Source organism: Anas acuta, chromosome 6 (assembly GCF_963932015.1).
Source record: "Anas acuta chromosome 6, bAnaAcu1.1, whole genome shotgun sequence".
In the NCBI taxonomy this organism is placed as follows: domain Eukaryota; kingdom Metazoa; phylum Chordata; class Aves; order Anseriformes; family Anatidae; genus Anas; species Anas acuta.
In genome coordinates, this window is record NC_088984.1 from 24,170,337 (window position 1) to 24,182,597 (window position 12,261).

The window sequence follows — 12,261 nt, forward strand, 5'->3', positions numbered from 1 at the left end:
CGCACATTACAGAAAGAAAAAAAAAAACAAGTTCTGGCTCTTTCAGGAAACTGAGTCTCAAGACAGCTTGCACTTTAAACAATTACTCAGATAAGCATCCTATTAAAGCTTCCTGCATGATTCAGGCAAAAAATTGTGGGCTATTTGTTGCATAAAATAGCAAACTCAAGAATGACTCAAGCAGACATTTTTGCCTCTCCACTACAACCATGCTCAAACCATGCTGTGTGAGTGATTTAGCTTTGACACTATTCATTTTTCTTTCTTAACATGTGGAACACACACCTGGTAATGATTTTTCCTTTTTTTTTCCCCAAGAGGGATTTCAAACTTATTACAAATGGCTCTGTATTATAATCAACAAAGAAGGCAAATTTGCACACTCACACTTCAGAATTTCCATACTTTCACATATGAACAAAAGCTTGCATCAGCTTAGTGACTTTAGGGAACACATTACTTTGCTGTTGTAAAAACACAGATTTATTTCATATTCAAGTGCTGCTTGGTTTTCTGCCACAATAGTGGTACTGTCCACAGATTAAAATAGCTCATTTGTTCAGCATTTCCTGGAACCAAAGGAAGTATTTTGTTCACTGAGAGTGGAGGGAGGTGAGTCAGAGCTATGATAATTTCAAACACCTAGCCTTTGTTCCAGAACCTCTGGAAGTTTTCAATTACCTCTCTTCTGTGAGAGCTCTGATTTGTTCTATCTAGAAGAGAGCTCTTGCAACAGAAGACTACCACAACAAGCCAGATAAAAACCTCCAGAACTAATGTTTACTGTCTCTCACTATTCTTAGCCCACGAGAGAATCTCAGGTTGAATTAAAACTAAATGATATTTTTCTACTGGAAAGTGAAACAGTTTCAAGAGAGTTGTCATCTACTTTCCACTGACAGCTGTCAAAGGTATTATTTTTTTTAAAGTATGATGTTAAAAAAAAAAGTATATTTAGTACTATTAAAAAAAAAGTCTTTAACTTGTTTGGAAGAAGACAAAATGGCAGTCTTAAACTGACCATCAAGCTTTTTATTTAGTATGAGGAATGAATGATGTGATGCTCAGTATTGTAACACTGTCTAGCTGAAAGCTGCAGACCCCCTGCCTACTTTAAAAATTAGAAGAAAATTAAAAAGAAATAATTAAAAAGGGATTTGGACTCAGGGAAAAAAGCTAGAGGAAAAACAAGTGCAGTGAAGAGAACAGATTTCACTTGCAAAAAGACAAGTGCTTCAAGAGGCTGCATTTTACCATTCCAAAACAAAGACTAACTTTTACAATCCTTCATTATACAGATATGAAACGAGTTAAAGAGATTAAATCCATTTGCTCAAGGTCAGAAACAATCTAGAGTGCTGTATGCCTACCTCCCTTCTACGTGGCATATGGTATTTTAATTGGCTAAGTTATAAAACTTGTGTACACAGGAAACATGCTAAAAATAAAAGAAACACACCAAAGAATCTCACTGAACTTGTTTAGAATGACCTGGGCTTTCAGGTTTTTAAATCAATACATGAATGTTCACCTCCAACAACATATTTGTTCATTTTTAGATTTCTATGGAAATACATCAAGATTAAATCCGGACAATATCTGTATTTAAGACCTAAACATTTGAAAGGTGTTCCAGAGAAAAAGAAGAAAAGAAATCTCTTCCCATCACACCACAAAGCATAAACTAATTCTACCTGAGAATAAAATTCTCTTGAAGACATACTTGAATTAAATAGATATAGTTAAGGGGTAGGAAGAAGGACTGGAGAGACACTAAGTTGTCAAAAAAAATATAGAACATAAAAAATGCAAACTATTTTAGGCTGTACTCCAATGTGAAATCAAATCACGACTAGGCAGACTGCATTTCCTGTCATTTCTAAGCTCTGGAAAGCTAAGCTCTGGAAAGACTGTAAATTACTTTTTTTTTTTTTTAAATTTAAAGCAGTTTGAAATTCTAAAAATTCTTTTAAAAAATTGAAACAAATTCACAAAAAGGGCCTACAATAAAAACTGTGTGTTAAAGTGTGTAATTCTGATGAAGAATATTGTTTGCTCTGCATATATCTTCCATCTTCTACAATAAAACTAATCAAATAAGAACCAATAATCAGACACCGTTTAAAATGATTTTAAAGAAGTCTGCTGAAGAGAGAGGGCAGATGACGCTGAAGGTCTTGCACCAACCTGATGACTGGAAGTAAGATGCCTTGAGGATGCTACAGCAAACATGACTCTGCAATTAACATGTTTTCTTTCTAAGCAATCCAATGGGAACCACTGGTAAAAACATCAACAATCAAGATGAATTCAGGATCACAGAGAATTAATACACACACAATTACTCAGAGTTGTTAGAACTGAAATGTTCAGCATAGTACACAGAGCAAGATCCTTAAATGGGTTAGTCTGTTCATGAGTATCTACTGCAAGTTTCAAAGAACAGGTAATTTCATCATTTTCTCTTCACGTATCAGACAATGCAACATGGCTGGTCTGCTAAACAGGACCAAAACTCAGAAAAAAATCTGGTTCCCATTCCTTGTTCTGCTATGAAATATACATATGGCTTTCAGCAAGTCATTTATGCTTTTTAGTCTTCATTTAATCTCCCCATCTGTAAAATGGAGATGTTATACATTAGTTCCCTTTTTACAGGAGTATTGTGATGTTTAATTCATTAACATTTTGCAGACTTGGGAGATTATAAGGAGTTCCATAGATTTGCCTATAAATAACCAAGGAGCAGATGGGCAGCTACATTCAAAACTGTAGCAGCTTGCAAGTCCAGGCACAAACAATAGCACAAACAACAATAGATATTCTGAAGTACTGCAAAAAAAAAAAAAGCCTCAATCGTATAGGGAGAAGGTGTGTTTTTTTGGTTTTTTTTTTTTTTTAAATCAACTTCAGAATTGCAGGCCTTCAAAATTAACAGCTTCATTCCCTGAAACCAGCATGCAAGTTCTTTCAGACATTAACTTCAACCCACAAAGTATTAGCCCAAACAACCTGGATAAGATTTTAAAAGAAAGTTCATCCATTCAACACAAACCTCATATGCAAGAGAGAAAACTGAATATCACAATCATCTACATAGATTATTATTCCACCTTCCTTTAAAGCTATGGGCGAGACAACATCATAAGTGGCAAAAAGTCGAGAAGGACACAGTGTCTCCAGCACTGATACCTCAGGGAAATTTGAGAACACTAAACCTACCCAAAGAGTTAGAGAAGACTGTAAACATTTGTTACCTTTGTCTCTAATTAAAGAGCACACAGAACTGGGTCACTCAGCTGGACAGTTTCAAATTCACCATAAAACCTGGTAGATGAACATCAGCTTAGGTACTCAAATGCAGATAACTAGCATATTAGGAGCAACTACTTATTCATTTATTTTTAAGTGTCAGAGTCTTTTAAGATATCAGAAAAAGAAAAAACTTGCATTTTGAGATAATTTTTGTTTCCAACCATTTTGTTCAGTCATAAAATGATTATTCTTCTTGACCAAATCAGAGGAAAAGAGAAGGCATACTAAAATTTTACATTGTGCCCGATTTTCAAATTGTACCGAAAGAAAATACTCCCGATCTTCCACAAACTGTTAATTCACACTAAGGGGTTAAAAAATAAAAACTATAGACTCAGATTTCATCAGTATTTAAATGTATTTACTTTGAAAGCAAAACACAATCATACAATGCCAGTTACATTACAGACACGCAATTAGTACTTTAACTCAGCAACTCGTGACAGCAGATGAATGCCAATTGGAAAACATGCCCAACTTTTGTTTAAATTTGTGTTAACAGTTTGCCAAGCCATCAAAAAGCACATTGTCGCAGACATATCAAATGTACTGGGAACGAGTACTCAATTTCTCCTGCCCCATTTTCATCTGGACATTGAAGTCCTAACTTACACACTTCGTCAATTAACTAGAGCTAGCAACAAAATTTAGAAGAGCTGCATCTAACAACTACTTCCTCTATTTAATCCATCTTCAATATTCGTTTCCCACCCTCTTCCTCCCCCTCAACATTCTGTGAGCAGTGAAATGAACGATGAGTGGCAAAAAGAAGTGATGAGCAATTTAATGAATGGTGAGCAAGCAAATGGAGAACAAGTGAGTAAGAGCAACTATGCAATCTGAGAAGAGGTGCTCCTAAGTTTTAACTTTGATCTCTGTCACCCATTCATTTCACAGAATGAGAGCTTTTCCTCAGACTTGGAGGAAGTGTCAGAGAGAAAGAAGAGGAAGAGCACAAATAATTTAACAAGCAACCCACAGTTAGGACACAGGGTACCTATACCTCAATCATCTCACAGAATAAGGGCAAGCACAGGACTATGCAGCCTGGTGTTCACCTTTCTGTAGAACTCCATAGTTTGCTCTTTTAGGATGTTTCCCCAAGCAGCAAAAGACTCTGGTCTACCTTATTCCCTCCCTTGCAACAGGCAGCCAATGCAGCAGAAGCTGCAGTCATCTGCAACAGTCCCAACTCACTTCAGAGCACCATAGAATAAGCGAAGCGAGGCAGTTTGGGGGATGGCTTCTTCCATTCCTTCCTACTTCCCAATAGGTCAGTTGAAATGTTATGTTCAAAGCATAGCACAAACATTTTTTTCCTCCCTCATGACACTTCGCTAATTACCATAAAAAACACAGGTTCAGCTCTTAAAATGTTACTTAGTTGGAAACCACGTGGAAACATAACAGAAATCATATAGATTGTAAACTCCCACATAGAGATGGTTTGAATTTCAGGTTGTAAAAAAAATAAATCATAGAATAATAGAATAAACTGACAGACTCCTCTAGCTCCCTCTACTGAAAAAGAGAAAAACAAACCAACCACCATAAAAGCTTGCATGAAAGAGCTGGCCAAAACAAATCCCTTATCACTAGTTCTTTAAATAACTGGCCAAAACCAGTTAGTGATGAAAGATCAGAGAGCTCTTATGCCTTCAGTACTTTATAAAGCTAACTAAATAGACAGTAGGAGGAAAGGGGTTGGACAATACCATAAACAGCTGTATCAAAAGACAAAGTCAAAAGACAAACAGCTGCACCGATGAGTGTAACTGTTGGCAGTCTAGAGCAAATGAAAAATAACTTTTCTCTGGGGGTGCCAGATTAGAACTTCTTGTTCCTTTTATAACATTTGTGCAAGAAAACAATCTAGTTCTACAACTTCATAACAATACACATACTTGGCATTGGTTACAAGTACGTGCAGCTCAGGCCCTCAGAATCACTTCTCAGCCCAGTATAATGTCACTGCAATTACATGGAAGCAAAACGAAATGCTCTTCTAAACTGAAAGCCAGATAGAGTCTGGGGCAGGGGCCAAGGGGTTGTTTGAGAGGAAAGTCGAGTGGGGAACACAGACATAAGCAGAGCAGACAAAAGCAGTTAGCCTTTTTAGGTGGAGAAAACTAAGCCTAAACAGAAAGAAATGAGAGGCTAATAAAGAGACTGTTTACGCATCTCTAAAACTTCATGTTTGATATCTGACAAACAAAGTTACTAGCTCCAAAATAAATCTGCATGTGGGCCTCAAAGCACCATGAATAATTTCCTCTGTATTTACAAATAATATATATGGGAGTGGCCTCCTTCCTCAAGCCCCACTGCACAGCACAGAAGGTAGACACAATGAAGACAATTAAAATCCCTACAGAAGGAATAAATAATTTGAGAACTTTGCTAATCTTAACCAAACATGAATGTAAAATAGATGATTGAAATATTCCAGAGCTGGGCCATAAATAGCTTCCATGCACATTTGTAAGTTTCAAAATATTTCAGAACTACAGATTCATTGCTATACAAAATAACTGTGCTGGCCTTAAGTTACTGTGTGAAAGAAATCTTAAATCTTTCCTTAAGTTGAACAGTTATCTTCAATTTTGTTCTCATATGAAAAATCCTGAATGTTCCAGCTCCAAACCACAAGAGAACCTGGCCACAGTAACCACCTGCAGTAACCGCAGCACCTCTCTTCCATTCCTTCACAATAAAACATACAGTATTCCACCATCATAAACAGATGGTCACACGTTTCAGAGAACATGAAAACCAAGCTCAAAACTGCTACCTGAAGCATAGATGTAACAAGTATCTGTGTAAAACACATGAACTAGGGCTGAATTAGAACATATCATGAAAGAATTTGCGAATACTATGCTAGCATAGGGAAAAACTGACAAGAGTATGAGTATACATTAAGTTTATACTGATTAGAAACTATTGTTTTCATCAATACACAATACCGTATAAGCCACAGCACCATTCATCTATGTATTTGATGTTATTTCTGACCCGCTCCCTTAAGAATGTCCATTTATTTTGGTTCAGCCATACAGGCAATTTAATGACCAAAACAGTATGTTAACATCAAATCCATTTATCCTATGATTCCCTTTTTTTACCTTATTTTGTCTGGTATATATTTATCCTTTAATGATACCTTTCTAAGAACACATCTCAAAGTCAACTCTGCCAACACATGAGAACGCAGAGTTTGTCTCTGCATTCTCATGTGCCTACTACATCTATCTCCCTGGAATCATTGCTGCTGCAAAGCCCTAAGTCACACCTTCAACACCTCTTAATTACTGTAATTTCCTTAACACGTTATGTCCTAGCATTCCAAACTTCAGCTTGTCCAAAAACGCTGCAGCTTGTCTTCTCTCTTCGAAACAGGAAAACAACACTCCATATTCATTTTTATTTGTTTCCTGTCGAGTTTAGTGTCTCCCATAAGGATATCTTCACTTCAAGATCTCTCATTCTCATTTAGTCTAAGATTAAGAAGTCTTGCCAGAGGGTTATTCTACTTGCTCAAGTCTCTTATTTTTCTTCTGTACACAGGCTTATCATTAGCAGAGCAGAAACAATTTACCTTGATGCTTTTAGAACTCCTGTCCTTATTCTCACCCACAATCACAGCTCTCTTTAGAATGCAGGTGTCTCCATTCTCTTGAGTAAGCATCCTCTACATTTGAGAGCACTGCTCAGAAACACTAACACTATGAGACAATAATTGCACTACTTTATAATGCCAAAGACGAACTGCGAGCATAACTTCAGTATCTCAACTTTCAGTTTAGTTATATCAGGTTTTAAAGATTTTAAAACATCACAAGATGAAAAAACAAGTAGGTAAGTTAAACACAAAAGTAACAGCTTAAGAAGAAGTTTGTGTAACACCAGCTGCAAAGAGTTTTCAACACAGCATATTCATCAGCTTCATAAGACCCAAGTAAGTCACATGAAGTTTTTAACAATCTACTTTTCAGAACAGATTGATCTTTCTTACCATTGGTACTGGAATACACCACTTTCTGTAGGCGTTAAAGTTTGAGCTCCAGATCCTGGATACTACAAGTTTAAATTTAAAAAATACATTTTTATTTGACCATATTTTTCAACATGAATCCTGAAACTAAAATTTTATTTCCTTTGGGACTGAAAACAAGGGTTTATTAGAAAGTTATGTGATAAGGAAAACAACTTCTCCACTACACATTCACAAATACTTATAGGCATCCAATTTGAGTAGGACAGCAGGAATCCCATATTTTCTACCAAAACATATGGTAGACATCAACATTGTTTATAATTAGCAGGCAATGCTCCTGAGGCAGCACCGGAAGCAGTGGGAAAGCAACAAGAACCAGAATCCCTGCAGCACGCTTTCTAGCGGAGGTAATCTACACAATGTTTTAGCCAAAATGAAAACAGTGTTGTTGTTGTTGTTTGTTTGTTTTTGTGAAAAGAAGATGAATGTATTCCAACAAATTAAGTTAACTAATACTAAAAAAGTAAATTAGAAATTGAACTCAAGATATAATCCCTCTATGTATTAGAAAATGCAGAATTAAGAGATCAGCATTAAATGAAAAACCTTAGCAAATGCTTCAAGACTTGCATGAAATTTTGCAGCCATTATCAAACTCCACCCAACAATAAAATCCAACAACTCAGATCTGTGTTTATTGTATCACAGGTGAAGCCAATATATTGAACACATTTCACAGGTATTTATTCAGCAGCAGCAGCCATTACAGCACTCTCTCAAAACAAGTTTTAAGTTCATAAAGAGAGATATTACCAGGAATTTGCCAGTCAGGCAAATACACCAGAAAGATGGACAGAAGGCAATAGTACACACCCATAGATCAGGAACAATAATATCAATAGTAAGTGCTCAAGACAACTTGAGCAAAGATGCTGGGGAAGACCTGTGCCACTGCTAGATCCTTGCGCAGGCTTTGCCTACTTTATCAGGAGCTGCCTACTATAAGTGTGCCTTATTTCCCCAAGGAGTCATTATCACTCAGGGGATAAAATTATTCCTCTTCACGCTCTACTCCTAAAAAACTTTGCCAGTCATATAGCATCATCATCATGAGTAAGCTCACCACTGACAGATTTAGTATCTTCCACAAGTACCTCCCGTTCCCCTCCCTCTCCAGCAGCAGCAAACTGACACTGACCTGAAATTTACCTTACCCCTGCTGCTGGAAAACAGCAATCAACACCAAAACCATGTGCATTTCCCTTCTTACTGTAAGCTTTACTGAGCAATATGATTCCAAAGCTAATTGAGAATTAGAGCTTATGATGCAAGGAGACATCAGGGTACTGTTTCTTATAAGACACTCGAAGTTTTCTTAATTTCCATTTCTCGGAAAAGCAATGTTACAGATGATCTAAACTGAATAAAACATCAACCGTGTTACTTTAAGAAAAACAGTTGGCTAGGATGATTTCACCGGATTTTTTAAGATGCAACATTTTATGCTATAAAGAATTGTGCAAACCCCCCAGAGCCATCACTAGAAGCAACACTGTAATTGTCTCTAGTTCTGTTTGTTTTGCTCTTCCTCACAAAACAAAGCACAAGCAGCTGGCCTCTCTGACCAAGCTTCAGTTCTACTCTGTGGTCCACCTTCCCCCTTCCATCGTTATTAAGTTTGTGCTTGGCATGGACAATGTCACTAGGACTATAAAGAGACATACATTCAGAAAAATTAGAGCACTTACTAGCACACAAGTTCATCCCCATAGCTGTCCCGTAATGTAATCATGGTATTTGTTATTTACTGTGCACTGAACCTTATCAGATATCACGGAACAGGGAAGGGGAAAAAGCAGTGCTTCCTTGTGACAGTGAATTTTAATGAGGGAACAGAGTCAGCATCCAATCGTTAGGACAATGCAGGCACCGCAGTGCTAAGAAGGCAGCAGACCAGTATTTCCTTTGGGATGAAATGAAAGACCAAATGACGAGAGCATCTATTAACACCAATCCGTGTAAGTACTGCCAGTTTTGCTTACTGAGAGGAAGAAAGAAATTCATGAAGCACAGAGCCACACTGCAGCAATCCACACGTCTTAAACAGTTGCATCCACGCAGTGACACACTGTTTAAGAGCACTTCAGAGCATCTCCTGCCCACAACCATCTGCCTGAAAGGCTCTGTTAGCGGGTATCAAGAGACGCTACGGTTACGGAGGAAGAAAAGGCAAAATCGCTAGACAATAGACTTGCCAAAAACCCAAAGAAACGGCAGCCACGGCTCCGAGCAGCCCCTGCTTTGGCCGTGAATCACCTCTCCCGACCAGGCAGCGCTTCCACGCCGAGGCAGCGCCCGGGCCGCGGCTCCCGGGGCGAGCCCCAAGGGCGGCCAAGGCGGCTCCCGACGGAGCTCCCCGGAGCCCGGGGCCGGCAGGGAGCCGCCGCCCTGCGGCGCCCACACAAAGGCGGTGGTCCCCCAGGAGCCCCCCCCATCCCCACGCACCCCCACCCCGCCGCCGGGGCGAACAATGCCCGGACCTGTTGCGGTTGCCCCGGCCGGAGACCCGCGAGGGGCCAGGGCAGCGAGCGGCCAGGCAGCCGGCAGCCCGCCCGCGGCGGGCGAGGAGGCGGCGCCGCGCGGGGAGGCCGGGCGCGCACTGCCCCCGGCCACCGCCGCCGGGCCCGGCCGCCGCCGCTCGGTGCCCGGCAGGGCCGCGAGGCAGCCGGCCAGCCGCCGCCGCCGCCGCCCCGTGCAGCTCCGCCGCCGCCCAGGGAACAAAGCGCGGCCTGGCCGCGGGGCCTGCGCCGCGCTCGGGGCTGCGGCGGGGGAAGAGCCTCCGCCCGGGCGCCTACTCACCGGGCTGCGGCGCTCCGGGGGCCCGGCCGGGCTGGAGGCTGGAGGCCGGCGGCAGGGCGGACGCGGGGCGGAGCCGGGACCCACCCGCCCGCTCCGGCCGGGCTCGCAGCGCCTCGCTGGCCCGGCGGCGGCCCCCGGCGAGGGGCGGGCGGCTCCGACCCCTCCCCTGCCAGCAAGGAGACGGCGGCTTGCCGGGGCCGCCCCCGCGCCGCTGCAGCCCCCGCCTGCGGGGCGCGGAGCCGCCCGCCCCTGCCTCCTTCTTTCCCTGCCTCCTTCTTTCCCTCCCTCCGAGCCGCTGCGCGGGTCCCGGCCCGGCCGCGAGCCGGCGAGGAGAAGCCCCACCCCGCCCCGGCGGCAGACAATGCGCGGCCGCCGCCCCGCTAGGGGGTGCCGAGCGCTGGCCCCAGCCCTTCGCGGCCGGCTGAGGGGGCCCGGCACCCTGCGGTAAATGAGGTGCCACCAGGGGTGCTGCCCCTTTCTCGTTAATTACTGAGGGCCCCTGTAAGGAGCCAGCCTGCGGGCGGGGTGTTGGACGCCAGCTGATCGGGGTGACCGCAGGTGAGAAGTGGTCTTTGATAACGGCGTGGGCAGAGCCGTTATCTGCTACCTCCACCTGTTGTGACCTTTTGACAGCGGTGTTTCCATCACCACACAGGTAATGATCTGTTTCCCCGGACTGCAGCTGATAACCTCTCATCTTGACCCAATCCTGGATGCACATCCTGAAACTACATGATGCCAAGACTAAAATAATTCAAGCACAAATGTGCAAGCTGGAAAGGAATCCGAAGAAAACCAGCCGGGACTCGTCTTGCTTTCAGTCTAACTGCCCTAGGTCAAGTTGCTGTCAGTCTTAAATCTCCTGCTGAAGACATCATTTTTGGGCAACGTAATTGCTCATAATAAAAAATAGTATCTACAAACTTCATCCTAACAATAATCTTGCTCTTGTTATTTGCAGAATGATTGACTATTACTATATCTCAATCCAAGTATGAGAACTGTATCTAACAGAGGCTCCAACTGCTTGGTTTCTCCCTTTAAAACAGTTTGCAAAAGCACCACTGCTTTCCCTGTAGCTGCCAGTCAACATCTGCTATAGGACTTGCCCTCAGCGTCCCAGTTGGAGCACATCTGTGGTACTGACCTCATCCCTGGCCTCCGCTGAGTCACAAAGCTGTCCCTCTCTCAGAGAACACAACCCATCGGACGTATGAGAGCTGAAGATAAAGAATTGTCCGCGTCTCCTCCGCTGAGGGATTTGCTAGGATAGACTCTGAGATGAATAATTTTGTTTGAAGTTATACTGGAAGTTCAGAGTTGTAGTTAGTGGCCTGTGCCATGCAAACTGCCAGTAAAAAGAACTCACTGTGTATTTTTGTATCAAGGATCAATCTGATCAAAACAAGCCTGCATATATGTTATAATTTTCCAGCAGCCATGCCAGATTTACTCAACTATGAATAGAAGTAAATAGGCTGAAAACATCCTGAGCCTTGGGAGCTGTGCTGTGTGCCAGCACAACAGAGCCTTTGTTACAGGCAGAGCCATGCTCTCACAATGGAGTTACTGCTTCCAGCTTCAGCTGCTGCACTTCCAGAAAAATCAGTCATCAAAGAAAACCAAACCAACCCCCACACACACTTCTAGTGGGCAGCAGCTCCTCACCATGACACTGGTCCCAGGTGCCACCAGGTGTGATGGTGGCCATCCTGCGCAGCACCCCATGCCACACTCAGAGGAGCCTCCCACAGCTTTCTCTTGCTCCACTTAGTGCTACTGGGCACAGCCTTGCACCAGGCAGGCTGGAAATCCTCCAGCTGCAATGATTTACTCTGCTGCCTTGCTTGCTATTTGCTTCTACATCTCCATGCAGTAGATAGACAATTGTTTTTACCTGCAGGTCAAAAATGACTGTGAAGAGTTAATTAGCACAAGCTAGCACTATCTAGCATAAGTAACCAGAGATATACGTTGCAGACCATTGCATTTCATAAATTGTACATATTGTAAGTCAGTAAATAACTTTAGGCACTACAGTTAGTGTAGGCTGGCAATGATGAATTGTAAATAAAAAACGGTGAATGTTT

The 12,261-nt window shown here is 42.2% G+C and overlaps 1 protein-coding gene and 1 long non-coding RNA gene across 6 annotated transcripts in view; one reads left to right on the plus strand and one right to left on the minus strand.

The window, feature by feature from the left end:
* The window catches only part of SESTD1 (SEC14 and spectrin domain containing 1), a 54,565-nt gene extending 44,086 nt beyond the window's left edge, over positions 1-10,479 (minus strand). The window contains exons 1-2 of one of the 4 annotated variants that reach the window (XM_068685836.1): positions 10,172-10,441; positions 7,331-7,392 (exon numbers count right to left, since the gene is read on the minus strand). The gene's annotated coding sequence lies outside the window, so the exon portion shown is untranslated. Of the gene's footprint in view, positions 1-7,330; positions 7,393-9,852; positions 10,005-10,171 lie in introns of those variants that run through there. The other 3 variants (XM_068685840.1, XM_068685839.1, XM_068685838.1) reach the window with 3 other exon arrangements.
* On the plus strand, positions 10,435-12,261 carry LOC137858316 (uncharacterized). 2 transcript variants are annotated; one of them, XR_011097638.1, is made up of 2 exons: positions 10,435-10,729; positions 10,854-12,261. It is a non-coding gene; the product is annotated as an uncharacterized lncRNA (long non-coding RNA). The 2 variants fall into 2 exon arrangements; XR_011097639.1 differs by having other exon boundaries at positions 10,597-10,729; positions 10,827-12,261.